Below are 15,125 nucleotides of genomic sequence, written 5' to 3' on the forward strand. Positions count from 1 at the left end.
AGACATTGGGAATCCTTTTTTTGTTCCAGATCTTAGTGGGAAAGCTTTGTTTGTCATCATTAAGTATGATGTTAGTGGTGGGCTTTTCATCTATACTGTTTATCATATTGAGGAATTTCCTTCTATTCCTATTTTTCTAAATATTTTTATCAAGAAAGTGTGTTGGATTTTATTAAATGCCTTCCTGCATCAATTGAGGTGGGCACGTGTTACTTTCTCCTTCATTTTGCTAAAGTGGTATTACAACTGATTTTCTTATCTTGAACCACCCTTGCATACCTGGCATAAAACCTACTTGATCATGGTGTATAATTATTTTGATGTGCTCTTGGATTCAATTTGCAAGTTTTTGTTAAGGACTTCTGCATATATATTCATAACAGAAATTGGTTTGTAATTTTTGTTTTAGTACCTTTATCTGGCTTTGCTACTGCCCTCATCAATTGAGTTATGTATATTCTGCTTCTTAAATTTTTGGAATTTTTTTAGCAGGACTGGTGTGAATTCTTATTGGAATGATTGGTAGAATTCCTCTGTGAAGCTATCTTGTCCTGGGCTTCACTTTATTGGGAGGCTTTTGAAGATTGATTCAATCTCCTTACTTGTAATGGATTTGTTTGAACATCTTTGATTTGTTTTACAACTTCTGAGTCTCCTCTGAAGTTTTATTTCTTTCCTAACCTGAGCTATATCTTCCCTTTTCTTAGTATGGCTTGTAATTTTTTTCTGATGTTTAGGCATCTGATTATCTTGACTAATTATTTGTTTATTTCTCCCTCATTAAGGGTTTTGTTTATTGGATTTATGTTAAGGTTTTTCTTTGTCACTTGTTCCAAATTATTTTGGACCTTTAGAATAGCCCTGTTTAACTGTTTAGATGTTCTTGGCTCATCTTCATCTGATTTTTATCCTGGATATGTGGTGTAATTTTTAAGATTGCACTTTTTGTGCAATTGCTGGATAAAGCTTACTTTCCTCTGTTCCTTCTCTTGGGAACCTTGATCTTCTACATTTGCTTTTGCACAGATTTTCTCCCCAGCTCCTATGATTTAAATTCTCTCCTTCACTCAGTGCCCAATTTTCCTAACACTTTTAAGTTCTAGGACCATTCTAGCCTATAACAGTTAAGTTCAAACCCTTATTTTTTTCTGTGGGGTTTTTCTTACTCTGGTTTCATCCCCACTAGAGTTTCCCAGCCTGAGAAGCAATATGAGGTCAATCGAGAAAGGTGGATCACTTCAGAAAAGTCAGTTTTGCATTGAGATGGTCCAGCCCACAGAAATTGCCTTCAGTGAGCATACTACAATTCTTGCCAGTAGTTGTACCATGGTCTCTCCTACTTTTCCCCAATGGGGGTCATTTTGTATGCAGCACTCCTCAGCAACTTGTTTTCTGCCCTGGGTCCTGCGGTCTTGGGTAACTATGCCTGCATTTGCATAGGATTTAACTCAGTGTGGTGAGTAGCTTTATGGTTTTTGCCTGTGGTTGGAGGGACATAGTCACTCACTCTGACTGACTACCAAGCTGTGAAGTTGTTTGGAACAGAGTGAGGGGAGGGAATCAGACTCACAGGTCCAGGGCAAAAATTTACTACCTGATATTTTTCTTTTCCTTTGATTCATCATTTCTTGAGCACTTCTGCATTTTTGTGCCATCTTCCAAGGTTCTAAGCAGTAATATTTTCCTCTTATTCACAAAATCTTTGGGGAGACTTTTTCATGGAATGTGATTTCTTGCCATGTTGATGATGTCAGGAACACAGCCTTTGATGGGCAAATTTGGATCACTGGGGGCTTAGCTCTGAGCACAGCCATTGTTTTAACCTACCCCAGTCAAGGATGGTGGTAGCCATGGTTTCAACCTACCCCAGATATTAGCAGTGGGTGTGGGGACTTAAAGATGTGGCACTTCCCCATGGCTGTGGGGAACATATAATTGTAGGGCTGCATTTTCTGAGGCCAAGGTAGCTCAGCTTTGTGGAATGAGCAGAGAAACTCTTGGTGCCATTCTTGATCCCCCTTTGTAGGGCACTTTGGAGTTGGTCTGTGTCCCTTCCTGAATACCTTGCCAAGTTTTGGCTGGGAAATATTGGCTTGGGGATGTACTCCCAACATGCCCTCCTCCAAGAATTTTCCCTTCTTGCAAAAGAAACTTGAGGCCATTAAAAGAGAGTAAGATCTATATAGGTGGTCAGTGTAGGACAAAGCCTTGCTGTTTCAAACAAATGGGAAAGCAAAATATGGCCCCAAGAAATAGAGGGGACAACCAAACTCCTGAAAACAGGGGAACTCCAAAATAACTAAGAAACAAAAGCCCAGTATAAGACAGAATCCAGGAAAGACAGGAAACACCCTGCACACTGCATTCATCTTGAAAAGACCTTCCTGATTGGAGGGATGAAGCTCAAGAAAATTTGTCTCATTACCAGGTGGTTACAAAACCACAAAACAGACTTCTCAGGAAATAAATCCCAGAGTTAGCACTTTAAATATTAAAATGTACAGTGTGCAACAATATAGCACAAGACAAAGAAACAGGAAATGGTGGCCTACCCAATGAAAAAGGATAAAAATATGAAAACACCAATGAAGAAGATTAAAATGTGGATATATTGAACAAAATCTTTAAAAATGATCTTAAAAATGTTCAGAGAGATAAGGAAAATGCAAAGAAAGAACACAAAGTTGGGAAAACAATGAATGAGAAATATGAGGGTCTTAGTTAAAAGGTTGATATTTTAGCATGGAACTAAATAGAACTTCTGGAATTGAAAACAACACTAACTGAACTGAAAATTTTCCAGGGAGGTTTTAAAAGCAGATAGGACCTTGCAGAAGAAATAACCAGTGAACTTGAAGACAACACACTTGGAATGAGTCAAACTGCAAAGCAGAAATAAAAGAGAAATATGAAAGATGAAAAAAGTGTAAGGCACCTCTGGGATGCAAACAAGCACACCAATGTATGCATTATGGGAATCCTACAAGTAGCAGAAAGAGAGAAAGGGGCATAAGGAATATTCAAAGAAATAGTGACAGAGTATTTTCCAAACTTAGCAAAAGACAGACTATGCACATCCAAGAAGTCTAAAGAACATGAAACAAGATAAAATACACTGAAGAAAAATACACTCTTTCATATATTGATCACATTATCAAACACAAAAGACAAGGAGACACTTTTGAAAGCTGCAAGAGAACAGTAAGTTGCTACATGCAAGTGGATCCCAAAAAAGATTGACTCATCAGAAACCACAGAGGTAAGAAGGCTGTGGTTTGAAATAAAGTACTGAAAGAAAACAACTGCCAACCAAGAATTTTATATTCATTGACACTGTCTTTCAAAAATTAGAGAGACACTGAGAAATTCTCAGATAAACAACACATGAGGGAGTTCATCACCATTAGGCCTGCCATATAAGCAATGCTAAAGAGAGTTCTTCAGAGTAAAAGTGAAGCACACTAGAAAATAGTTCATGGTGGCATAAATAAATCAAAACCAGTGATAAAGGTAAGCATATTGTAATATATTGCTTGGTATGTAATTCCATGTCTGTGCTGGTTTGAAAGGAAGCATGCCCCCTAAGAAAAGCCACATTTTAATATAAATCCCATTTCTTAAAGGTAGAATAATCCTTATTCAATGCTGTATATTTGAAACTGTAATGAGATCATCTCCCTGGTTGATGTGATTTAGTCAAGAATGGTTGTTAAACTGGATTAGGGGATGACATGTCTCCACCCATTCGAGTGGGTCTTGATTGGTTTACTGGAGTCCTATAAAAGAGGAAACATTTTGGAGAAAGAGATTCAGAGAGAGCAACACTACAAAGCAGAGAGTTCACCAGCCAGCGACCTTTGGAGATGAAGAAGGAAGACACCTCCCGGGGAGCTTCATGAAACAGGATGCCAGGAGAGAAAGGTAGCAGATGATGCCTTGGTTGCCATGTGCCCTTCCAGCTGAGAGAGAAACTGTGACTGTGTTTGCCATGTGCCTTTCCAGATGAGAGAGAAACCCTGAACTTCATCGGCCTTCTTGAACCAAGGTATCTTTCCCTGGGTACCTTTGATTGGACATTTCTATAGATTTGTTTTAATTGGGATATTTTCTCAGCCTTAGAACTGTAAACTAGCAACTCATTAAATTCCCCTTGTTAAAAGCCATTCCGTTTCTGGTATATTGCATTCTGGCAGCTAGCAAACTAGAACAATGTCTCACTTCCATAAGGTGCTAAAATGCAAGTACATAAAAAGTAATGAAAAATCTATGGATATGGACATGCAATACAATGTACATAGATATAAGTTCTAGCAAGTAAAAACATAGTGGCATAAATAGAGGTATAAGAAAAGCATATGTGCATACTAATGAAGTTAAGTTGGTTTCAAGCCACACATGGCTATTACATATTTAGGCTGTTAGATTTTACCCCAATGATAATCACTAAGAAAATAGTTGAAAAATATATCTAGATTGAAGTGAGAAGACACTCAAAAGGCACAACACAAATAATCAAATAAAATAAAAGTATGAACTACTTTTGAGGGGCAAAAAATGTATAAGACTTACAAAGGCCAAAGATAAAAAAAAGGTGGGATATGTCCTATATTCTCAGAAGTAACTTCAAATGTAAATCGATTAAAATTTCCAATCAAAAGGCAGAATTTGGCAAAATGGATTAAAAAAATGTATCATTCAACTATATGCTGCATGCAAGAATCTCACCTTAAGTTCAAACATATGAGTAAGTTGAGAGTGAGAGGATGGGAAAACTACTATGCAAGTAGTAACCAAAAGAGAGGAGAGGCAGCTATAATAATATCATAAAAAACAGACTTTATATAAAAAGAGATATAAGGGGAAAAGACGGTCATTATATAATATAAAGGGGAAAATTCAACAGGAATATTTAACAATTATAAATATATATACACCTAAAAGCAAAGACCCAAAATATATTAAGTAAATACTGACAAAATGGAGAGTAGATGAAGCTGATGGCACTGTATTAATAGTTGGAGACATTATTATACCACCCCCAATAATGGATAGAATATCTTGTCAGAAGATCAATAAGTAAGTACAAAACTTTAATGATATTCCAAATCAACTAGTCCTCAGAGACATATGTATAACAATTCACCCAACAAAAGCAGAATACACAATCTTCTTAAGTGTATATGGATTCTTTTCTATGATAGACCATATATTGGGCCATGAAACAAGTCACAAAATATTCGAGAGTACCAAAATCATACTATGTATATTACCCAACCACAATAGAATGAAGCTAGAAATCAATATCAGAAAGAGAAATGGAAAATTCACAAATATGTGGAAACTAAACTACGTATTCTTAAACCAATGATATTTTAAACAGGAAATCAGAAGGAAAATTAGGAAATATCTTGCGGCAAATGAAAGTGAAAATAAAACATACTCAAATTATGAAATGGAGTGAAGGCAGTGCTGACAGTGAAATTTATAGGTCTAAATACTTATATTAAAAAATAAGAAAGACTTTAAATTGGAGACCTAACCTTAAAAGTGGAGCACTAGAATAAGAACAGAAAACTAAACTGAAAGTGAATAGAAGGAAGGAAATAACTAAGATTAGAGCATAAAACTGAGACAACAAAACAATAGAGAGAATGAACAAAGCCAAAAGCTGTTTTTTTGAAAAAATAAAAAGCATTGACAGGGTGGGCCTCGGTGGCTCAGCAGGCAGAGTTCTCCCCTGCCATGCCAGAGACCTGGGTTCAATTCTGGTGCTGCCTATGCAAAAAAAAAAAAAAAAAAGTATTGACAAAACTTTAGCTACATTGACAAAGAGTAAAGATAAAGAATAAAAGGAACAACAGCAGCAACAACAAAAAAGCAAAATGAAAAGGGAAACATTATTCACAAACCTACTGAAGTAAAGAGTATAAGAGGATACCAACAAAAATTGTGCACCAATAAATTAAATAACCCAGATGAAAGGGTAATTCACAGATGCATAAACTACTTACCTTTATTCAAGAAGACATAGAACTCAACAAAAACAATTAATGCTAAAGACATTGAAACAGTCACCAAAAACATCCCAACATAGAAAAGTGCAGGACCAGATGGCTTACAGGAGAATTCTACCAAACATTCCAAGAAGCAATTCTTCTTAAACTCTTCCAAAAATTGAAGAAGTGGGAACACTGCCTAATTCATTCTACAAGGCCATCACCCTCATACCAAAGCCAGATTAAAATAAGAAAACAACAAAAAAACATCTCTTATGAATATAGACGCAGAAAGTCTTCAAATAAAAGGCTTACAAATTGAATCTAGCAGCACATTGAAAGTACTACACACAACACAGCAAGTGAACTCACTGACCTCCCCCTTTATGTGAGACATGACTCCCAGGGTGCAAACATCCCTGACAACATGGGACAGATATCCTGGGATGAGACAGGACCTGGCATCAAGGGACTGAGGAAACCTTCTTGACCAAAAGAGGGAAGAAAAATGAGACAAAATAAAGTATCAGTGACTGAGAGATTTCAAACAGAGTCTAGAGGTTATTCTTTTTATATATATATATGGGCAGGCACTGGGAATTGAACTCGGGTCTCTGGCATGGAAGGTGAGAGAACTCTTCCTGCTGAGCCACCGTGGCCCACCCAATCACCATGGCCTACCTGGTTATTCTTAATTTAACATAGATACCCCCTTTTTAGTTTATGGTGTATTGGAGTGGCTGGAGGGAAGTACCTGAAACTGTAGAGCTTGTCTCATGAATAACATTGTATGATACAGCTCCTACAATGTGACTGTGTGATTGTGAAAACCTTGTGTCTGATGCTTCTTTTAGCTAGGCTATGACAGATGAGTAAAAAATATGGATAAAAATAAACAAATAATAGGGGAACAAAGAGTCAAACAAATTGGGTAGATGGCAATATTAGTGGTTAATGAAAGGGAGGGGTAAGGGGTATGGTGTGTATGAATTTTCTATTTCTTTTTCATTTCTTTTTCTGGAGTGATGCAAATGTTCAAAAATGGTCATGGTATTGTATATAAAACTATGTGATGATATTGTGAACCACTGATTGCATACCATGTATGGAATGTTTGTGTGTTAAGAATGTTTGTATGTTTGTATATTGTTTTATCAATAAAAATATTTGTCATAGTCAAGTTCATGTGTCAACTTGGCCAGGTGGTGACACCTGCTTGTCTAGTTGGGCAAGTGCTGGCCTGTCTGTTGCTATGAGGACATTTCATAGGACTAAATCACGATCATGTCTGGTGCATACACAACTGATTCTATTTCTAATCAGCCAAGGGGAGTGTCCTCTGCAATGAGTGATGCTTAATCTAATCACTGGAAGACATTTAAGGAGGATTGAGAAGAGACAGGCTCTTCTGCTTCAGCTGGCGAGACTCTTCTGTGGAGTTAGTCCAGACCCTCCATAAGAGTCATTAGCTTCACAGCCTGCCCTACAGATTTTGGACTCTACATTCCCATGGTTACATGAGACACTTTTATAAATTTTATATTTATGGATATTTTCTTTTGATTCTGTTTCTCTAGAGAGCCCTAATACAACTTCATACCAGGAGTGGACCTTAAGAAACAGAATCTTAAAAATGGTTTTTTCTACAAGGAACTGTTAAAAGAAATCACAGAAGACCTGAATAGATGGAAGGGCATACCATGTTCATGTATTGGAAGACTAAATATAGTTAAGATGTCAATTCTACCTAAATTGGTTTACAGATTCAACGCAATACCAATCAAAATCCCAACAACTTACTTTTCAGAAATAGAAAAACCAATAAGAAAATTTATCTGGAAGGGCAGGGTGCCCCGAATTGCAAAAAGTATCTTGAGGGAAAAAAACGAAGCTGGAGGTCTCATGCTGCCTGACTTTAAGGCATATTATGAAGCCACAGTGGTCAAAACAGCATGGCACTGGCATAAAGACAGATATATCGACCAATGGAATCGAATAGAGTGCTCAGATATAGACTCTCTCATCTATGGACATTTGACCTTTGATAAGGCAGTCAAGCCAACTCACCTGGGACAGAGCAGTCTCTTCAATAAATGGTGCCTAGAGAACTGGATATCCATATGCAAAAGAATGAAAGAGGACCTGTATCTCACACCTTATACAAAAGTTAACTCAAAATGGATCAAAGACCTAAACATTAGGTCTAAGACCATAAATCAGTTAGAGGAAAATGTAGGGAGATATCTTATGAATCTTATAATTGGAGGCGGTTTTATGGACCTTACACCTAAAGCAAGAGCACTGAAGAAAGAAATAAATAAATGGGAGCTCCTCAAAATTAAACACTTTTGTGCATCAAAGAACTTCATCAAGAAAGTAAAAAGACAGCCTACACAATGGGAGACAATATTTGGAAATGACATATCAGATAAAGGTCTAGTATCCAGAATTTATAAAGAGATGGTTCAACTCAACAACAAAAAGACAGCCAACCCAATTACAAAATGGGAAAAAGACTTGGACACTTCTCAGAAGAGGAAATACAAATGGCCAAAAGGCACATGAAGAGATGCTCAATGTCCCTGGCCATTAGGGAAATGCAAATCAAAACCACAATGAGATATCATCTCACACCCACCAGAATGGCCATTATCAACAAAACAGGAAATGACAAGTGCTGGAGAGGATGTGGAGAAAGAGGCACACTTATCCACTGTTGGTGGGAATGTCAAATGGTGCAACCACTGTGGAAGGCAGTTTGGCGGTTCCTCAAAAAGCTGAATATAGAATTGCCATATGACCCAGCAATACCATTGCTAGGTATCTACTCAGAGGACTTAAGGGCAAAGACATAAACGGACATTTGCACACCAATGTTTATAGCAGCATTATTTACAATTGCAAGGAGATGAAAACAGCCAAAATGTCCATCAACAGAGGAGTGGCTAAACAAACTGTGGTATATACATACAATAGAATATTATGCAGCTTTAAGACAGAATAAACTTATGAAGTATGTAACAACATGGATGGACCTTGAGAACATTATGCTGAGTGACACTAGCCAAAAACTAAAGGACAAATACTGTATGGTCTCACTGATATGAATCGACATTAGTGAATAAACTTGGAATATGTAATTGGTAACAGAGACCATCAAGAGATAGAAATAGGGTAAGATAGTGGGTAGTTAGAGCTGAAGGGATACGGACTGTCCAACAGGACTGGATACAAAAACTCAGAAATGGACAGCACAATACTACCTAACTGTAATGTAATTATGTTAAAACACTGAATGAAGTTGCATGTGAGAATGATAGAGGGAGGAAGGCTGGGGACATAAGTGAAATCAGAAAGAAAGATAGATGTTAAAGATTGAGATGGTATAATTCTAGGAATGCCTAGAGTGTATAATAATAGTGGAATGTACAATGTACAAATTTTAAAAATGTTTTTGCATGAGGAAGAACAAAGGATTGTCATTATTGCAGGGTGCTGAAAATAGATGATAACTAATACTTCAAAATATCACATTATGTGTAAGACTAAAGCAAAAAATGTTTATTTGTTACAAAATTTAGATTTTGACTAGAGCATTTCCTAATATAACTCATGTAGATAGTTTGATTGACTGTCATAAGTACTTGGAATCTCAGGTAGCACATGAGATTTTGTTGGTTTGTCCAGAGTGATCCCCCAGTGAATCCCAGAATGATTTGATCAGTGACTGGAAAAGTATTTGCAAGCCCCCTTCGGGGAAGTGTGAGAGTGAGGAGAAATTCAACTTCCCCAAGTTGAATTCTTGATATTCTCACAAGCAGTGTGGACAACCAAAGCTATAGGCTGAACCCTCAGTCTTAGGGTTTGTTCACATGAAACTTAACCCCACAAAACATAGGTCAAGTCTACTTAAAATTTAGGCCTAACAGTCACCCCCAAGAGAGCCTCTTTTGTGGCTCAGATGTGGCCTCTCTCTCCAGCCAATATGATGAGCAGCCTCACCACCCTCCTCCTCTCTGCGTGGGACATGACTCCCAGGGGTGTGGACCTTCCTGGCAATGTGGGACAAAGATCCTGGAATAAGCTGAGAGTCAGCATCAAAGGACTGAGAAAAACCCTAGAATGAGCTGAGAATTAACATCAAGAGAATGAGAGAACTTTCTCGACCAAAAGGGGGAAGAGTAAAATGAGGCAAAGTGTCAATGGCTGAGAGATTCCAAACAGAGTGAGAGGTTATCCTGGAGGTTATTCTTACACATTAAGTAGATATCACCTTGTTGTTCAAGATGTAGAGGAGAGGCTGGAGGGAATTGCCAGAAAATGTAGTGCTGTGTTCCAGTAGCCATGTTTCTTGATGATGATTGAACAATGATATAGCTTTCACAATGAGACTCTGTGAATGTGAAAACCTTATGTCTGATACTCCTTTTAGCTACTGTATCAACAGAACAGTAGAACATACGGAATAAAAATAAATAATAGGGGGAACAAATGTTAAAATAAATTCAGTTTGAAATAGTGGTAAATGAAAGGGAGGGGTAAGGGGTATGGTACGTGTAGTTTTCCTTTCTCTATTATCATTTTATTTCTTTTTCCATTGTCTTTTTATTTCTTTTTCTAAATCGATGCAAATGTACTAAGAAATGATGAATATGCAACTATGTGATGATATTAAGAATTACTGATTATATATGTAGAATGGAATGATTTCTAAATGTTTTGTTTGTTAATTTTTTTAATTAATAAAAAAATGGGTTTTTATTAATGGTTTTCTACCCTGACTGGACTCAAAGGCACTAAGGACTCTGATTCCCATAATCGGAATGACACTGCCAATCCATGGAGTGAGTTGGCAAAAGAGATAGTCAAAATATCACCATTTCATTCTTCTAATGCTTCGCTTGTATGAAGCCAGGCTTTTGGGAGATAGTGTTTTTGACACCTTTATGGAGTTTTGTGGAAATAGGAGGTATAGAGATGTTGGCTGGTTGTTCTTAGATACACCATATACATTAAGGAGTGAAAGGGATGGGCTAAAGGCTTCAAATGAGAAGCTTAAGTGCTGTCTGACAGATGTAAACATTTCTGAGTGTTTAAAGGAAAATCTTATTTCCTGTAGCCGTAGACTTGAGATCTCTGAAAATCAGACTGAGAATCTTATTGTTCGAGTAGCAACTTTAAAACACAAACTGAAATTTCAGTGTTGCATGGTGTCTGCCATTAAAGTGAGGGCATTGATTGGAAAGGGGTGGGATGCTGAAAAATGGGATGGTGATATATGGATTGATAATGATGTCTGCGGAGAGGTTGAAACCCTAGATCATGCTGAGTCTTCTCTAGATAACCCTGTAATAGTGTGCACTGAGGACATAACTGCCCCACCTCCAGCCTGCCTTGAGGAGTTGGCCACTCAACCTCCACCTGAAGGGATTAGCCCTAGAGTGATTAATCCTCTTTCACCAGATGAAACTGCAAATGAATGCCCTGAAGCAAATGTCTTGGAAAATGCTTTGAATTCTTTTCATGACCCCCCCTCCCCAGCCCCTCATTTCTTTCAGACTTGTAACTAGACTAAACTCCCAACAGGCCCCTAAAGGCGAGGTACAAAAATCACACATGAGGAGGTATGTTATACTCCAAAAGAACTGTGCAAGTTTTCCAATTTATACAGACAGAAAACAAGGGAATATGTGTGGCAATGGATTTTAAGGGTGTGGGATAATTCTGGGAGGAATATAGGCTAGATCAGGCTGAATTTATTGATATGGCCCCACTAAAAGCAGAGATTATGCATTCAGCACTGTAGCTCAAGTGGTTAGAAAAGGCATTAACGGTTTGGTTCGGATGGTTAATTGAAACATGGATCAAAAGGTGGCCAACATTACCTGAGGATGAAATGCCAAAACTGCCCTGGTTTAATGCAGATGAGGGGATCCAGAGGCTTAGAGGGATTGGAATGTTAGAGTGGATTTATCATGCAAAGCCTGCTCTTACACCCCAGGAATGTCTGGAGTATGCACCTTTTACCAAAACAGCGAGAAATAAATTTGTGAGACTAGTGCCATCATCCCTGAAGAGCTCTGTAGTTGTAATTCTCATATACAGTAATATATGTAGGTCATATATTACTGTAGGAACTGCTGTCACTGAGCTGGAATCCTTAAACACAAGGGGATGACTGGATCCAAAGTTGGCAGAAGCCAGGTGGCAGCATTTAATCACCAAAGACAGGGTGGATGTGGCTATTAGACAGCAAACTCAAAGCAGGAATCAAAATAATCTGACTTGCAGAGATTTGTGGCATTGGCTGGTAAATCATGGGGTACCTAGAAATACAATATATGGGCAAGCTACTAAATTCTTGCTTGAGCTGTATGAAAAAAAGAGTTCTAGGTCAGTGAACAGAAGTGTAACTTGAATTACAAAAACACAGAGTCATGGCCCCTTGATCAATTTCCAGACTTGAGGCAGTTTACAGACTCAGTGCCCCTTGAATGATGGGGAGGCCAAGTACCTTTGTGGGAGAACATTGTTGCACTGCCACAAATTTATACTGTTAATCTTCCTCCAAGCCTTTTCCAAGGAGATCATCAGCCTTTACCAGGGTAACTGTGAATTGGGGAAAAGGAAATGATCACATATTTGGGGGATTATTAGACACTAGTTCAGAAGTGACATTAATTCCAGGGGACCCAAAACATCATTCTGGTTCACCAGAGTGGGGACTTATGGAGGCCAGGTGATCAATGGACTTTTAGCTCAGGTCTGTCTCACAGTGGGTCCAGTTGGGCCCTGTACCCATTCTGTAGTTACTTCCCCAGTTCCAGAATGCATAATTGAAATGGACACACTGAGCAATTGGCAGAATCCCCACATTGGCTCTCTAACTCATGTAGTGAGGGCTATTATGCTGGGAAAAGCCAAGTGGAAGCCACTAGAACTGCCCCTACCTAGTAAAATAGTAAATCAGAAGCAATACTGGAATCCTGAAGGGATTTCAGAGATTACTGCCACTCTTAAGGACTTGAAGGATGCAGAGGTGGTGATTCCCACCACATCCCCATTCAATTCTCCTATTTGGCCTGTGCAGAAAAGAGATGAGTCTTGGAGGATGATAGTGGATTATCATAAGCTTAATCATGTGGTAACTCCAATTGCAGCTGGTGTTCCAGATGTGGTATCATTGCTTGAACAAATCAACACATCCACTGGTACCTGGTATGCAGCTCTTGATCTGGCAAATGCTTTTTTCTCAATAGCTGTTAGTAAGGACCACCAGAAATAGTTTGCTTTCACCTGGCAGGGTCAGCAATATGCTTTTACTGTCCTACCTCAGGGGTATATGAACTCTCCAAAGCTGTGTCATAATCTTGTCTGCAAGGCTTTGATCATTTTTCCCTCCCACAAGACATCACACTGGTCCATTTTATTGATGATATCATGTTGCTTGGACCTAGAGAGCAGGAAGTAGCAACTACTCTAGACTTACTGGTAAGGGTTTGTATGTCAGAGGATGGGAGATATATCCAACAAAAATACAGGGGACTTCCACCTCAGTGAAATTCCTAGGTGTCCAGTGGTGTGGGACATGTCGAGACATCTGTTCTAAGGTGAAGGATAAATTGCTGCATCTGGCCCTTCCTATAACCAAAAGAGAGGCACAATGCCTAGTTGGTCTCTCTGGACTTTGGCAGCAACATATTCCTCATTTGGGTGTGCCACTCCAGCCCATTTATTTATTGAGTGACCAGAAAATTGCTAATTTTGAGTGGGGACCTGAACAAGCTGCTCTGCCACTTGACCATATGAGGTAGAAGATCTAATGGCACTGGACGTGTCAGTGGCAAATAGAGATGCTGTTTGGAGCCTTTAGCAGGTCCCTATAGAGAATCACAATTCAAACCCTTAGGATTTTGAAGCAAAGCCTTACCATCTGCTGCACATAACTACTCTCCCTTTGAGAAACAGCTTTTGGCCTGATACTGGGCCTTAGTAGAGACCGAATGTTTAGCCACGGGCCACTAAGTTGCCATGAGACCTGAGATGTCTGTCATGAGCTGGGTGTTGTCTGACCCATAAGTCATAAACTTGGGCATGTATAGCAGCACTCCATCATAAAATGGAAATGGTATATACAAGATAGGGCCAGAGCAGGTCCTGAAGGCACAAGTTAGTTACACGAGGAAGTGGCTCAAATGCCCATGGTCTCCACTCCTGCCACATTACCTTCTCTTTGCCAGACCAGAGCTATGGCCCCTTAGGGAGTACCTAACAGTGAATTTGACTGATGAAGAGAAAACTCGGGTCTGGTTTTCAGATGGATCAACACGATATGCAGGTACCACCTGAAAGTGGACAGCTGCAGCACTACAACCCCTTTCGGGGGTGTCCTTGAAGGACAATGGTGAGGGGAAATCCTCCCAGTGGGCAGAACTTCGAACAGTGCACCTGTTTGTTCATTTTGCTTGGAAGGATCACTGGAAAGAGGTGTATTTGTATACTGGCTCTTGGGCTGTTGCTTTGGTTTGGCTGGATGGTCAGGGACTTGGAAAGACCATAATTGGAAAATTGGTGACAAAGAGGTCTGGAGAAGAAGTGTGTGGATAGACCTTTCTGGGTGGGCTAAAAACATGAAGATATTTGTGTCCCATGTAAATGCACACCAGAGGATGACTTCAGCAGAGGAAGGTTTTAATAACCAAGTGGATAAGATGACCCATTCTGTGGATACCAGTCAGCCTCTTTTCCCAGCAACTCCTGTCATTGTCCAATGGGCTCATGAACAAAGTGGTCATGGTGGTAGGGAAGGATGTTTTGCATGGGCTCATCAAAATGAACTTCCACCCACCAAGGCAGACCTGGCTACAGCCACTGCTGAGTGCCCAATCTGCCAGCAGCAGAGACCCACACTCAGCCCCTGATATAGCACCATTCCCTGAGGTGCCCAGCTGGCTACACGGTGGCAGGTTGATTACATTGGACCACTCCCTTCATGGAAGGGGCAGCGATTTGTTCTAACTGGAATAGACACAGACTCTGGATATGGGTTTGCTTGCCCTGCATGCAATGCTACTGCCAAAACTACCATCTATAGGTTTACAGAATGCCTTATCCATTGTCATGGTATTC

The sequence above is a fragment of the Tamandua tetradactyla genome, chromosome 1, assembly GCF_023851605.1.
Source record: "Tamandua tetradactyla isolate mTamTet1 chromosome 1, mTamTet1.pri, whole genome shotgun sequence".
Lineage (NCBI taxonomy): Eukaryota > Metazoa > Chordata > Mammalia > Pilosa > Myrmecophagidae > Tamandua > Tamandua tetradactyla.